We start from the raw sequence: 15,061 nt of genomic DNA on the forward strand, positions 1-15,061 counted from the left end.
TTATGACTCTTTCATTTCTGTTTGTACAATCTGGGACAATTTAGAGGACAGCTAATTGACTACTATAATCTAAGAGAGACTGCACCTAGTTTGAGCTATACAGTCTTGCCCAAATGAAAGGTGACAAGCAATACATTTGAAGTAATGCATAAAATTAATGGTGAATAAAATAAACTTGAACCAATATGCAAACTGGAAACTTAAATTTACATACTTTCAAAGACATCATATTCTCACCTTTGTATCGGATTTATGGTTATTAAATTCTCTAAAAGAGATTGAGCCTTAATAGTTGTTGGAGTGAGACATTTCTCAAGGTTTTTAGACAGTTACTATTGAAATACTGATACCAACATAGCCACATTAACACTGGCTGTAAAGATAATCATAAACCTCCTTTTCTATTGTTTAATTTTAGCGCACAGCTCTATTTTTCAATAACACCATTGTTGCCTGGCCAGACAACCAGTCAACTATTTCCTTTGCAAAATCACTTTCATTCTATTGCTCCTTCTGCTATCAAACAAGTAAACAAGCTTATCTTCTTTCTATAGAATGAAGGTGCGTTCTGTTCTCTTGGTTACCAAGATAAATATAGTACAGAAGAATCCTTCAAAGTATCCTCACTTTGGATGAAAGCCCAGGAATATGGGAACTGATCTTCAAGAACTGATCAGATCTCAACCTAAGTAGTACTTAAAAGCTAAGTTAGCATTCCAAATGAAAGTTATTACTCAAACACCACTATTTAATGACTAAGGCTGGGGGTGCAGCAGGGAGGGCACAAACTGGCTGGAATATTGGCTTGGACTAAACTGTTGTTCTGCTATAAGGAGATTCTAATTCAACCTTAAATATTCATTCTGGACTCAAACGCATTTAAGATATTCTTCATAGATATTTACACATGAATATAAAAATTTGACATCAAGAAGTTTTTTTATCCTTTCTAAACTCTTGATAACATTTCAGACAGATTTTGTGATACTAGCCAATAAAAATATTATTTTTATATTATACTTTCTGCATTACCAAATTACAGCAAATCCTAATATTAATATGACTATACAAGTTCCTAGCCAAAAGCAGTCTGACAACATCCTTCTATCTTGCAGAGCTGTTTATACACCTTCTCTTTCTGATACTAAACATTTTAATACAGATTTATTCATTAATGTTAGCAAATGAAGTTTAAAAAAAATCTACGTTTAGAATAGAGCCTACTTTCCTCTTTGTCGTTTCCTGATATGAGAGTTTAGTTCCATAGGCAACATAAACAATGCACTCCTACTGTATGATTCACTAAAGAAAAAGGAGTGGGAAAGGTAAATCACTTGTATTAAAGTCTGCCTTTGTAAAGCAGTACATAAAGGCTGCTTTACAGAGTAAAGCTCTGTTGTTTCAGAGCTCTGGATTGTTCAGGGCGTTTTAAATAATAGAACATTTTTTAACCACTACAGCCTTTCTGATCAGTCTCAAGAGATTCAAATTGCTCCTACTAGAATTATACACGAGAGAGCACTTCAGATTTCCCAGGGTGTCCTGCAGACCATAGGCTTTATCCAAGTGTTTCTTTAAAGGCCATCTTGTCCTTTTTCAAGATAAGTGTACAAAACTACTCACTTGCTAACAAAATATTACTTGGTAGAGCATATTCCTCCTTTCTGTTAAATTCTCTTTAGACAAAGACTGTGTTACCCTTAACCTCAGCCGACAGCATGCTGTCCTTGCAATTCTGCAGAGATCCTCTTGTTAACTGCATTACAAGTGGCTAATTCTACCAAAAGAGAAAGAAGAATCACTGAGATCTTTTCCACTTTTAGAATTTCCTTCTGAGTCTTGGTGCAGAAATAAATCAGAAGTGTATTCTTCCCAGTGTCCAATGGGTATTCTAAAATAGTTGTAGAAACTTGATGGTTTCCTGCAGTTCTCTGAGCTAGATCTTGCTTTTGCTGCAGCCAATAGCAAAACTCTCTTAGAGTTCAGTAATGGAAGAATTAGGCCATTTTGATGGATTTTCACCTCAGTAAAAATGCACCTTTAACTCAACTTGTTCCAGAGGTCAATAAAGATGCATAGCTTACTTTAGATAAGTGAAGAACTGTGTCATACTTTACCCAGTGCTTATCTTGAACGTGACCTTGATCATAATTTTAATCTGATTTATTCCAGTTCAGAAGTTGTGTAACTCCCTGAGCTGTGTGAAGTGACTCTTTAGCTTTCCTAGGTCAAGTTAGCATGTTTCTTTCAAGCTTCTCAGGAATGAATGCTGGTTTCCAGGTCTCCAATTACTGTTGAAAAGAGAGAGGGAAATCCCACGGGTTGTGCAATAAACGAAGGTCTAGTATGCTAGTTGAAATTTCAGCTTATTAGTTTAATGATCCATAAATTAAAGACTAGTCAGTCTTAGTCTATATTTTCTGTTGCTGTACCCATAGCAGTATCAGGAAAGTAAGCAAAGTTCATCAGCTATTTTTACATCCACTTTTGGATACCTTTAACTGTCAGCTTTACACTGCATTATGCAATACTATTGAGAAGCACTTTGTACTCATCCTTTACCCATCCTTTAGATGAGTCACATACTAGCAATGCTTTCCTAGCAAGTTCTGGCATTCCATAAAGGAAACTAGAGAGATGCAAATTTAAAAAAAAAAAAAAAAAAGCATATGTAGTGAGAAACTCAATTCTTAATCAGTGGTTTGATACATCAAAGAAACGTTTCCTAAGCTAGAGATCAAAAGAAGTTCATTCAGGTCATACAGGTACTTAACTAAAGCATTGCAGTTCCCACCTTATCATAACTGTATGCTAAATGTGATCGTTATTTAAGAACACAATGTTTAATCAATAACTACACATTAATATAAGACAACAAAAGGCTTTCTTGTTTAAAGAAATACAATCAAACTTTTCAGGTAGATCAAACATCCACATCTGAGCTAGGCTACGGGGTCCTTTGTCTTACTTAATGCTGGCACTGACCCACTGCTAGGACTATTTACATCATTTTTTGAATTACGAGTAATACTGTAAGGGACCAAGCATCCTACAAAATCACTTCCAGAGAAAATATAGCTTCCTCATTGTCAAAAGAAACACCAAAGTAGGATAAAAATGTATTAGTGAGACTCTTGAACGGTACTGAATGCTTTTGTCTTCTCTCCCTTTTTTTGTGTGACATCAGTGAAGATGTCTCCTTCAAGATATCAGCTAAACTCAGTTCTCGGTTTCGCCACAGGATTATATTACTGATTGCTTTTCTGTGTTCAGGACTAAATAGGGCTAGTATTTAGGAGTTATCTAAAAAAAATTCAAGATGAGAAAACATTTAAAAAAAATTGTGTTTACCTAGCAAAAGTATGTCGATGGTGACTTGAACTATTAAAAATATTGGTTTAAATCTTTCTTCTGTCACATTAATCATTTCTGCTTCAAGAGAAGATAAAGAGGAGAGACTATTGGCAGCAGTCGTTACCCATTAAAGCTAAGCTGTATGACTTATGAAGGCAAGGAGCCTTTGCTTTCAGGATGTTCAGTACTGAATGTCATACAAGTTGGAGGGGATAATCCATTTTATGTGTAGTGTGATAAGGCTTGCAGTAGCAATGAAGAATGTAGCATTGGCATCTTTTTCCCCCTTTCCTCCTTACCATCTTTCTCCTACCCTTTAACTTTTTGTGACATCTTACGTTCAGTTCTACACATGCATCTTTCCTGCTGAATGGCTAAAACCCCTTTAAGCCTCCTCCTCTTCAATTAGTCCTACTGTGCTGTTGTGCGACTGTGTTAGAGTAAACAGGCCAAAGAAATGAGCCTTGCCCTTGGAACAACAGTGGATAAAACGTATGATACATCATTCATCTGCAGAGGGGATAATTCCTTCTTTGAAATTCCTGAAATTGCATCTCATTCTCTCACCATTATGATTTCTTCAGTGCTTTGAATGGATTTTTTTTCTTTCATTTTCTAGAAGCCTTGGATGGCATATACTTTTCTTGGAAAGTTCTTTTTTTTTTTAACTTGTCCGCTTTCTCTATATTTGTAATTTCCCCTGGCATTACTGAGATAGAAATCTGAGTTCTTGCACAAAGCTGAGTATGATTTCAGAATATATCACCCAAGAAACTATAAAGCAATAGATATTCAAATGGATTAAAATAATTCATCATAAAATGAGCCATTTTAAATAGATCTGAAGCTAATACCAAATTAAGACTGCAGCAAAAATCAGCACTGATTTTTTTTTTTGCCTTGAAAATTTTTTTTAATTTTTGTTATATAGATTGTCTTTTTCATGGTGTATGTGATTACATAGCTCTTATCTAAGTAATTTCTCTGAATCAGGAATATTCTAATGTGAATTATAAGCAGCTCAGTCCATATGTACATACTATGATAATACCATTTGGAAAGGACTTAAGAGTAATGTATCAAGTTTCACTACAGCTAGGACTGAGTGTTGATTTTTTTTTTTTATGTTATTATGAGATTATCACTGATTTAACTGTAACAAGCTCCCTTAGTCTGCAGCTCCAGCTGAAACTTTGAAAGTAAACACTTTCAAGTTGCACTGTTTAAAAAAAAATATTCTTTTGTGCAAGATCCCTCTCTGAAAGTCTCCTAGCAGATAGTCCAGGCAGACTTTAAGGAACCAGAGAGGAGTTGTTTGTCAAGAAGGCCTGATCTCCAAGTGTGGAAGCAACACCATGTCTTAGTTTGGTATTAAGCATCAAGATAAACCAAGAACGAGAGGAGTCTCCCTAACAAACAGACCTTATATTGCAACTTGGTCAGAGAATCAGTGGGAGAGCAGCTAGACCCTGCCAGCTATGTTCCCCATATGGCACAGCACAATGTAGGTGATGAAAAAAGCTGAAGAAAGCAAAGACTCTTATTCCCCAAATCTCACCAAACTGAGTTGACCAATGGAAAAAAAAATTGAATTCTCAAGATCCTTTGTTGCAACTTGCTAAAATAGTTACTTTTGGCATAGCAGAATTCTCCATGATTAGAAAGAAAAACCCATTCCTTTATGGTGCTTTTAGGGTCTGCCTACAATAGGATTGATATTTAGTTCAACTTGGGAATGAAACACATCTTCCTGTTGACAATATGGATTAGTCTTGAAGTGTGCAAACTAGATTTCTTTTGGAGTATACCTAATACATGTCAGTTCATGGGATCAGACTTGAGCTGATTGAAGAAAACTCCGCTCCTGAAACACGCACAGCATGTATTTTGGGTCCGATGCACAGACTGTTCTGCTCCACAGGCCTGCCCTTATCAAGGGTTGCATGGCTTGCTAACATAGAGATAGTCTTAATCTTGTGAGAAACTGAACTCTGTGTTTGACCAATTGCTTTGACGCTTCCCAGATATTTCAATGTCAGGATAACCCTTTGAAGAAACTACAGGTCTTGGTAGTGATGGCAGCGTTATGTGAAAAGCTTTTGTCAGGAATATGCAAAGGTGGAGAGTGAAAAGACTCCTGGTGTCTTTTCTCTCACTCTTGGCGATGGAGAAACATAACTGATTTCCATATTTTCTTTACACTGAAACAGCAAAATTTGTAATTATAATCACAGCTATCAACATGTCAGCAATACTTAAAGGAAGCATTTTTAATTGTGAGTATAAAATATAGCAAGAAATTCTCAAGAACATAAACGTCTATGTAATAAAATGAACTAAGAGCAATAAAATATAAATAATGGTCCAGATTCTTAGTATAAATCAGCATAGCTTTATTATTCTCAGCAGTGGTAGACCAGTCAATACCACCTGACCCCATAGTACAAGTTTTAAAACGTAGGTTGAGAGTAAACTTTGGCTTGTGTTGCACCGGAGTTTTAAAGAATGTGTTTTCTAATGCGAGAAGAGAATGAGTGCTTTCTACAGCTGTTAATGTGTCCCCTTTAATGAAAGGAAAACACTATTGTCTTAGACTGAGATTTCTGAGAGATAATATGCCTGAATAAATACTTGGGGGGTGGGGGGAGAGGAAATCATCCAAATTATTAGAAATCCTGTTTTGTACTAGATTTTGCCACTGCTTGTTAATCTAATGAGAAATGGTAAACTGTAATATGTTAGACCTCCTAATTCCTGCATTCTGTGGATGTCAGCAAGAAAATATGCGGCATTATTAGTCCCAAGGGTTTGGCTGCAGGAGTTTATTTGTGCGGAAAAACACAACAGTAAAATATGAGTCTGTTGAAGGAGACTTGCAGTACTTGGAAACCAGCTTGAAGTTTGTCTTTCTCCATGCTCCGGAACTATGTAATTTTGCTCTTCACAAGTGAATGTTCATCTTTTAGCAGATAAATAGCAGACCACCTGCAAGATTTCCATGGCAGACAAATTAAAACTTTATTTTCCTTTCTTTGATCTGAGGGCTGGCTTAAGGCTGCTCTGATCTCAGCCCAACTCAATTCATTTGATGGCTAGCTTCAGTGAGCCCATTCTAAAACTGAGGACAGCCACATTTTGGTGATACAGTCACATGAAAGTACCTCTCTATGACTGAGCTGGAAGACCACGGCACAGCACTGCCTGTCTGCTTCTAGGAAATGTTGTGGTCCTAGATCAAAGAAATATCACTCTGCAGTGCACCACTGCTGCTGGCATCTGGGTTGTGCTGCATGTACACAAATAGATGCACTGTTTGAAGAGCCATGGCAGAACACTTTTTAAAAATTGGTCTAAAAGTTTGAGAATATTGCAAATAGTCATCTCTTGAGTAATGACAGAAAAAAATAGAATAGAGCAGTGAGCAATACATTTTTCTCTAGGCTATTCTTTATTTATTCCCTCCCCTCTAAGCAGAAGCAAACAATTTATCTCTAGAGCTCTGAAAGGTTAGTAACTTGCAAGAAAATAGGCATGTGAAGAATAGTTAAGTCAAAAGAGCTAAAAATGTCAAAGGTCAGGGGTAAAGCAAAATAACATAGCACATGCTTCTGTGTTTCTCAAACTGCTGAATATTGTGTCTTGGTGCAGATAGCTAAATGTATTAATTCATGCAAAAGGATAATGCATTATTTAAAGGAATTGTCACTGGATACCAAGAAAAAATCATCTCAGAGGTGATAAAAATGTGGTCAGTGTTCAGCTTTTTATGCGCCATTATAGTACAACAGATAGTAAGTCGCTTTACTGTCTGAAAGTGCACCTCTGTGCATGCCCAGAAATAGGCAAATATGGGCTAAATTTTTTTCAGAATTGCCAAGCTGCAAGAGTAAGCTCTGCATGAGGGGACGCTCAGCACCTTAATGGCAGCTATGTCCAGGGCTGCTTACACCAGCCCACGCCCCGCCATCTCACTAGGCTGGGAACAATAATTGGATTATTATAGGTACCTATCTATCTTCAAAGATATCATTTCTTTCCATAAAAGCCTTGTCTGGGTCTCTTCCTCAGCATTAAATGGGGTGGCTTTCAAAACTTTGCTCAGAAATCTTTAGGGCAGATTTGCATATGGACATTGTTAGCGTATCAGCTGGAGGCATTCACAACATAGTATTTCACCTACAGGGGCATGGGGAAAAAGGAAGAATTTTTCAAGGTTTATAATAAAATACCTGTGGATTACTCTCAGATTTCTCTTTTCAGTGGATTAGTGTAGTTCTGACTTTCAATATACACTTCTTAATTTTAAGAAGAGTGGGGATATCTTAATTTCTTTTATTTTTTTTAACTACTTTACTCTCTCTCTTACTTTTTGTGCTGCTCCCAGTCCTCATGACTGACAGCTAAGCCTCTCCCATACCCAAAAAGTATGAAAATTCAGAGAAGCTGGTTTGCAGAATTGTCTTTTGTGTTCTTCTGCTAATTTTCATCACTTTATAATCTACAATTAAATGATTGGAAAAATACTTCTGGTAAATACGAATTTAAAGCAAGACCTTTTAAGTCATGTTCTGATTACACACACTCATCTGCTTCGTAAGTCATGTTCCTGTTGTACATTGTAGCTGCTTTCCATTCACTTGATTCCTTCGGACCAGTTAGTGTTCCTGGAATCCAGGCCAATCCCATGATAATGAGAATGTTTTTTTTGGCTGATGGCCACTACATAGCTGACAGTGAAGCCATTTAAACAAAAAGGTTTTTCCACATAGTACGTCTTGTGATGGAAACCAGATTTATTGCTTAAATGACCTGACCCTTTTCACAGTTGGGTCCAGTTTTGTTAATTTTGGTAAGGATTGTACATCCTAGGGCAGCATGTCCTGTTGATACAATAAATGATCTGTCCTACATTTTAGATATACTAGGGCAACATTTAATTAAAATGCATGCATTCAGTATAATGTAACAGCAGAACTGAGGCCAATCCTGGTTCCCAGGAAAATTATCTACGTTAACCAAAAGTTATTTTCTCTCTACACTGCATAACTGTTTCTTTTATTAAACTTATTAAAGCTGTTTTAAGCTTTGATGTTCTGCAGCTTTTTGGCCGATGTTTTCATCAGATCTTATTCATCCTCCTAAGGAATAGGTTCTTTTTTCAGAGCAAACACTGACAGTACTTAGTAATTTATTCCTATTTCAAATTAAGTGCATCTAAAATATATCAAATTGACAGACCTGGAAATGATAGTCTTCTACTCATTTTATCCACAGAACAGAAACAGCATAAACTCTAGTAGTGCAAGCTTATCTTTATTACCCTGAGCTAGCACCTGTTAAGTGAGAGCGTGGCTGGTTCCTTATGTTTGCTGAGTCTTCCTTGCATCCTCCTTATTTGGAATTTTAACCAGCGTGCCCCTCTGGTTCGTGCTGGTTTAATGGCGTATTGCTCTGAATATCCCTGCGCCTGTTCTGGCTCTGAGACGTTATCAGAGGACTTGGGTTTAGTGCAGGTAAGAAATTAATTCTAGAGGGCTATTTATCATGCTTACTCACAGGAAAAAGAAAGAAAGAAAGAGGATAGTAAGGAACTGATTTCAGACAAGCTGGTAAAGGAATTTGATGTCCTCCATCAGAGAAGGCTATTGTCCTACAATGAGGACCAAGAGAGTTTTGGTAGCAAAATGAATAAAGTCCCTAAAATTACTTCACTGACAAGAACTGGCTCAGCCCTGGCTAAAATTTATGGGCACGTGGTCCTATTTTTAAGGTCATCTTATGAAATATGCCAAGATAATCTTCATTTTTAAAGCCACCTAATACTGGTTTTGGTTTTTTTTTTTTGCTTTGGAGCTATGTATAATTTTTTTTTTTTGTGAGGACTTGCAAATCTTTGCAAACAGACATTTGCATATTTTACAAACATTCATTTCTTCAGGCCAAAGGACAATATTTTTGATGGTAGAACTCAAATGTGCAGCATAGGATTATGACTGCTGAAAGAAACAGGATTCAAATTGCCAAAGACTGCCTGTTTAAGTGAACGTAATGCGGTGGTATTGTGGTTAAATGTTACATTCTCCTTTTCTGAGCCAAAACTAGATGTATGCATGTTTATTATCTCTTTTACAATTACAGATAATAAGCAATAGTTAAAATGGGCAGCTATATACTATACCCATATTGCTTAGGACATTAGAGACTTTCCAGGTAACGTCTGTACGATAGATTTCATAGCAGGACTTCATTTCTCTTTCAAGCACTATTAGCAATAAAGCAACTTCATATGTTTAGAATGGCATTTCGCACTGCCCTATTGTTACAGGCAACAATGTCATATCATCACTTTCAGAAATATACAAGTACATCTTGACTCTAATCAGGTTTCTCATCCCCACTATTTCTAAATAGGTAGAAGGTTAAACAACCTTGTTTCTATGATGGTTGGAGACTTTCTTCTCATCTGTCCCAAACTTATCTCACCACTGTATGCTCATTTGTTCTTAAGCCAGTTCTGTCTTACCACTCTCCACTTCTCTAGTTTTTAGCCCACTAAATATATCTACAGGAATTAAGCTTAATTTCCCTTTGGCCTTCATTTTTTCCATGCTAAATTATTCATTTTCTTTTCTGTGCTATTATATGGATAGATGTACAACCCTTTTATTAGCTATCTTAATAGCCCTTCTCTGCTTGTTGTGGCATTGCTTTAAAAATTATTGCTCAGAAAAATGGATGGAATTTCAGATTAATATTTTTCATTTCATGTTTGCAGTAAAGATAACACTTCGATGGGGTGTGAGAACTGAGGAGTGGACAGCAAGTGGGGTAACAAGCTGCTTAATGTCCTAAGCTATACTCATTAATTTGAACAAGGTGTCAGATCTGAAGGAAGTTGAGGAGATGGGGTCCCTCTCTAGAAGCGCAGTAGGGAAAAGAAACCAAAACCAGACTAGTAATACTTTAGGTATTTTGTTCTTCTAAGAACTCAGCTCAACAAGGGCTGTGGAGCTTCTTTTACAATACAATCATTAAAATAAGCTGCTATAGCTGGGATCGATCTGAGAAGAAGGTCGCTAAGCAATCCGAAACAAAGACTGAAAATTGAATTGAGGTCACTTTTGGTTTGAGGTATTTCTGGAGCTGAGCTATGACTCCAGAAAAGATTACACTCTTAGTGTCAGAAGTGAAAGAGTGATAGAAGGATGAGTAAGATACAGGAGAAGGGAAAATAGGACTGAGCAAAATTTGTTTGATATTCAACATTTTTAAAAATTGAAAGTATACTTAGAATAATACGTCTTGGGGGATGACTGGTGAGGAAGGGAACTGAAACTGGGTGGGAATACTAAATTTGGTCTTGTTTGTTAATAAGCCAAAATGTGCTGTAAATATTTTTCCTCAATAATAACTCCTAGAAGAACCAGAAGACGTTTGATTAGTTCTATTCTTAGTCCATGATGTCATGGCCAAATTCTAACTCAGGCCATTAGCATCTATGTTTTCCATATAACTTATGTTAGAAGCAACAATACTTCTCAATTGGTCTTAAACCCTGTTGAAAACTGCAATATTTCAGGCCAAAGATGCACCACTGTTACATCGGATGATGTAACTAATAAATGCTTTTTTATGAAGCAGAAGAGTTCTTTGGGAGGACAGCTGTTACATAAACTGTAAAATGGTATTTTTTCATCTCCAGGAATAAAAACGCTTCTTTAAGCAGTATTTATACATTACCAATTGATAATCTACCCATAATTATTGGTACATGATAAATCTTATCATGCTGCAGACCTAGCCTGAAAGTTCAGTGGCTGTTTGCATTTTCCTCATATATTTTGATTAAAATATCTATTACAGATACATCACAGAGACTTTTTTTGTAGTTGAAATGCCTAATTTTCTTTATTGCCACCGTTGCTGCTTCATTGTAAAACGAAATATTTGCCTGCCTCAGATTGGATCTAGAGTGCCAGTAGACAGAAAACCAAGTTTTGCTTCTTTGTTTTTTCTCTATATTAAGGATAACTTCGGTAGGAGACAGCATTCATACAGCTCTTCAGATGAAAAGCTGTGTGTAAACTGGCTGGTGATGCTGAAATATTACCATAACTATTGACTGTCCGTTTACAGAAATGAGACCAATTTATGCTTGCTCTTTAATAAGGCGAAACAGCTTAGCTGGGCCTTTGCCTTGACTTAGCTCCCCTTCGTTGCTCTGTGAGAGCATTGTTTCTTGCAACGGGAAAGAATTGTGGAATTCCCAGAAACAAATTCTCAGTTCTCACAAGCGATGATATATATAGACAGAAATCGGGGCAAATAGCAGGAGATAAATTTAACAGTGGCTAATCTTCCCCTCCTCCTACTTGCCAAGGTCTACAGATTTGAATGTTTTCGTGGCACCAAAATTCCATATATGGCCTGGACTTCTGCAAACGCATGTCTTTGATGGATATGATATGACGTTCCCTCACTCCCAATCTAGGAGCTTGAGAGAGTATTACAGCAGCGCTAATAACAAAAAAAGCATCTCTGTATACCAAAAAAGAAACTGACTAGTTGAAAGTGGAGCTCAGAAGCTTTGTCAGATGAATTTTGGCAGCCTTTAAACCTGCCAGTGAGACGTGTAATGCAAGCTCTTCCCTCTGACAACTGTGGATGCAGAACACACGGGAGGTATTTGAACATCTATGTGCTTGAGAGTCTCTTGTTTCCTGCAGCTCCAACTGCTGTAGCAGCAAAAAATCAGATACCTCTTAATAAAGGCCGCTCATGTTGAGCAGCTTTGTGTAAGAGGCACCATGCATGTCTTCTGATGCTTACCTTTTAAGATAGCATTAGCTGCTGATTGTTCCATATCTGCACTGCTGTTTGTGATCTGAGAGCGTTAACAGCCCTCCAGCATTTGACCTTCTCTGCTCTTCATTTCTGAAGAGCTAACAACAAATACTTCTGCCATTTAAATAACTCCTTTCCAAGACCATCTTCTTTTTTTCCGAAGAAAATAAACTTTTTTTCTTGTTTTATAAACCTCTCATCATTCTGACTGCTCTCTTTCTGGACTCTGTTCATCTTTTTCTTTAAGAATGGATTTCAGTGGATGTCATCTTGGCCCAGTGAGATCCCGCCAGTGCCATCTAGAATAAAATAATAACCCTTTGCCTTACGCTTATTAAAATATCCAGAATGTCATTTTGAGATATGCCTTTTCTGCAACAACAGCAGCTGGATGACTCATTGGATTTTTGGGTTCATTATGACACCAAAATTATTTTCTGCTTTTGCCTTTGTCAATGCTTTTATCTCCTCCTTAAGTGTAGTTTTTAGTTCCTATTGGCTTCCACTCTTTCTCCGGACCATCTCTCCAAGTTATCGGCATCATGTTAAACCTCTTCAGAGTTACAGACCCTTCCAATTGTTTGCTTGCCTGTTCTGTAAATGCGTGCCTCTTTCATTATTCAAATACTAAATAAACATAGACAGGTGAACCAGCCTGCCTACCGTGGGACTCCAGAGGGCAAACTACATGCTTGTTTTCCATTAGGATGAGTCATTTACCATAACTGTGTCCACATCTTTCTACTTGCTGTGAGAATGTCATCGAAAATTGTGTAAAGTCTTGCTGTAGTCAGGATATGGCTGCAGTTACATTACTCATGGTAAACAGTCTAGTTTTAAGTGAAACTTTTTACTTGGTCCCCTTCTCTGCCAGGAAGTAGAAGGTATGAGACTTCATTAAGAAATAAAAGTTACACAAACAGGAAAAAAAAATCAAGGTTAACCGTTAAACAGTGGATTTTTTTAAATGATAACTTAAGCTTTGTCTTGTAAGCTTAATGATCAATATTTACACTTTGAACTGCAATCATACTGAAGCTTTGCCTAACAAATCCTGAGATTATTAGTTGTGCGGTTTTTTTGAAGAATTAGTGCTTATGATAGTTCAAGTAATAAATAATTAATTGAACAAAACCAGGATATTGTGGATGACTTGCTCTTTATGAAAACTTAGTAGTGGTTCAGTATTAAGTATCTCCTCCTATTGTCTTCTAGAAGTGCCAATAAAGTCTGTGAATAACAATACATATGGACACGCTCGCATCAGAGAAGTTGCAACAAGCTATGCTTTCTTGTTCTGTGTGTAGGGATCACTTCATCAGGAATTCCTCTTGATTAGTTCACTTGTTTCCCAGTGCTTTACTGACAGCTCTTAGCTGAATAGATTCCTGTTACTTTGGGGGTTACTAATAATTGAAGTGAACTAATAGAGCTTATTTTGGAGCCGAGATTGATAGAAAGCATGAGCATTGTGAAAGAAAAACTCTTTCGACTTTAATCAAAATCTGTTTCAGCCACTCTACTCTCAGCTGGGTCTTAAGGACTAATCCAGCGCTAATACAGCGTGCTGTTGTGTGATACAGTTTTCTGTTACTGAGCGTCTGTGAAGTCCTACATAGAACTGATGTTATTAGAGCATTGTCAGCTGGAAAAGTCTAGTCCATCAGATGTAATTTGAAGGCTATATTGTTCTGGTCCCTAAACAGACAAAATAAATAATTTTCAGTACAGTGATGAGCGAGGTTAGGATGACCATCTGTGTGCCTCTCATTTATGTGAAGTTCCTATTATTGTTCTGTAGAAATTTGTGTCAACTTAGCTGTAATTTTAAGATCTTACCTGAAGGAATAATGTTGTGCCTTAATAGATTCTATCATCCCAGAGTGATTATGACCAAATTAAACAAGGAAATCAATAACCAAATTAACCAAGGAGGAATATGCTTAATTATATTGAATTACTAAACTATAATTATTTGATCAATTCAAAATACACATTCACAACTACTCAAAATTTTTCAGGTAAAAATGTAACTAGATTTTTATCCAACACAGTTGTCTAAAAAGGGAAAAAGAGAAGCTTAAACCCTGAAAGCAGAAAAGGAGGTGATGTTTAAAGTAGCAGTTTAATGAGATTTCCTTTTTCTGGAAATTGTTTTCCTCCCCCAGTTAAACTACCAATCAAGAGCTGAATAATGTATTCATATTGTTTGCTAATCATCTATTGCTAATGAGTAATTGTTTCTGAAACTACTTACTGCTTTTCTAGGTTTCAATACAGGATGCTGAATTTGATGATAACGTAAGTCCCAAGCAATTTAATGTGCTCTTATCTTTGTGTGATTGATGATTTAATAACAAAACTAACACTATTAGAATTCTTGAATTCAATATCACAGCTTGAAAACTTAACATCCTTCAGTGGATTAATTAAAGTGGACAGTGTGTCTTCTTGTACTTGGTCAAACATTAATCAGACCAACACTACTGACTTTTCAAGCAACTTATACCACAAAGTGCTGTCATCTGCTTTGTTTCAAAACCACTTAATGGATTTTTAACGCAGACGACAGTTTCCTGGAATAAAAGAATGTGCAGTTCTAGAATGCTTTACCCTATGAATGCTTAATTTGAACTCCGTTATGGTCAATAGCAACAATTTTCTATTACCTTGGACAGGGTTTGGATCTTGCCACTTGCGGTTTTTTGGGAAGTTTGGGTTTTAGGGGAGTTTTATGTGTGTGCATGTGACTTGTTTTGTTTTGTTGTTCCCCCGCCACCAGCCCCCAAGAAAATGGCCATGTGTTTGTATGTGGAGTTACTGTCCCACTTCTGTGAGTGGTGTCGGGATTCTACTGCATATC

Source organism: Struthio camelus, chromosome 4, assembly GCF_040807025.1.
Source record: "Struthio camelus isolate bStrCam1 chromosome 4, bStrCam1.hap1, whole genome shotgun sequence".
In the NCBI taxonomy this organism is placed as follows: domain Eukaryota; kingdom Metazoa; phylum Chordata; class Aves; order Struthioniformes; family Struthionidae; genus Struthio; species Struthio camelus.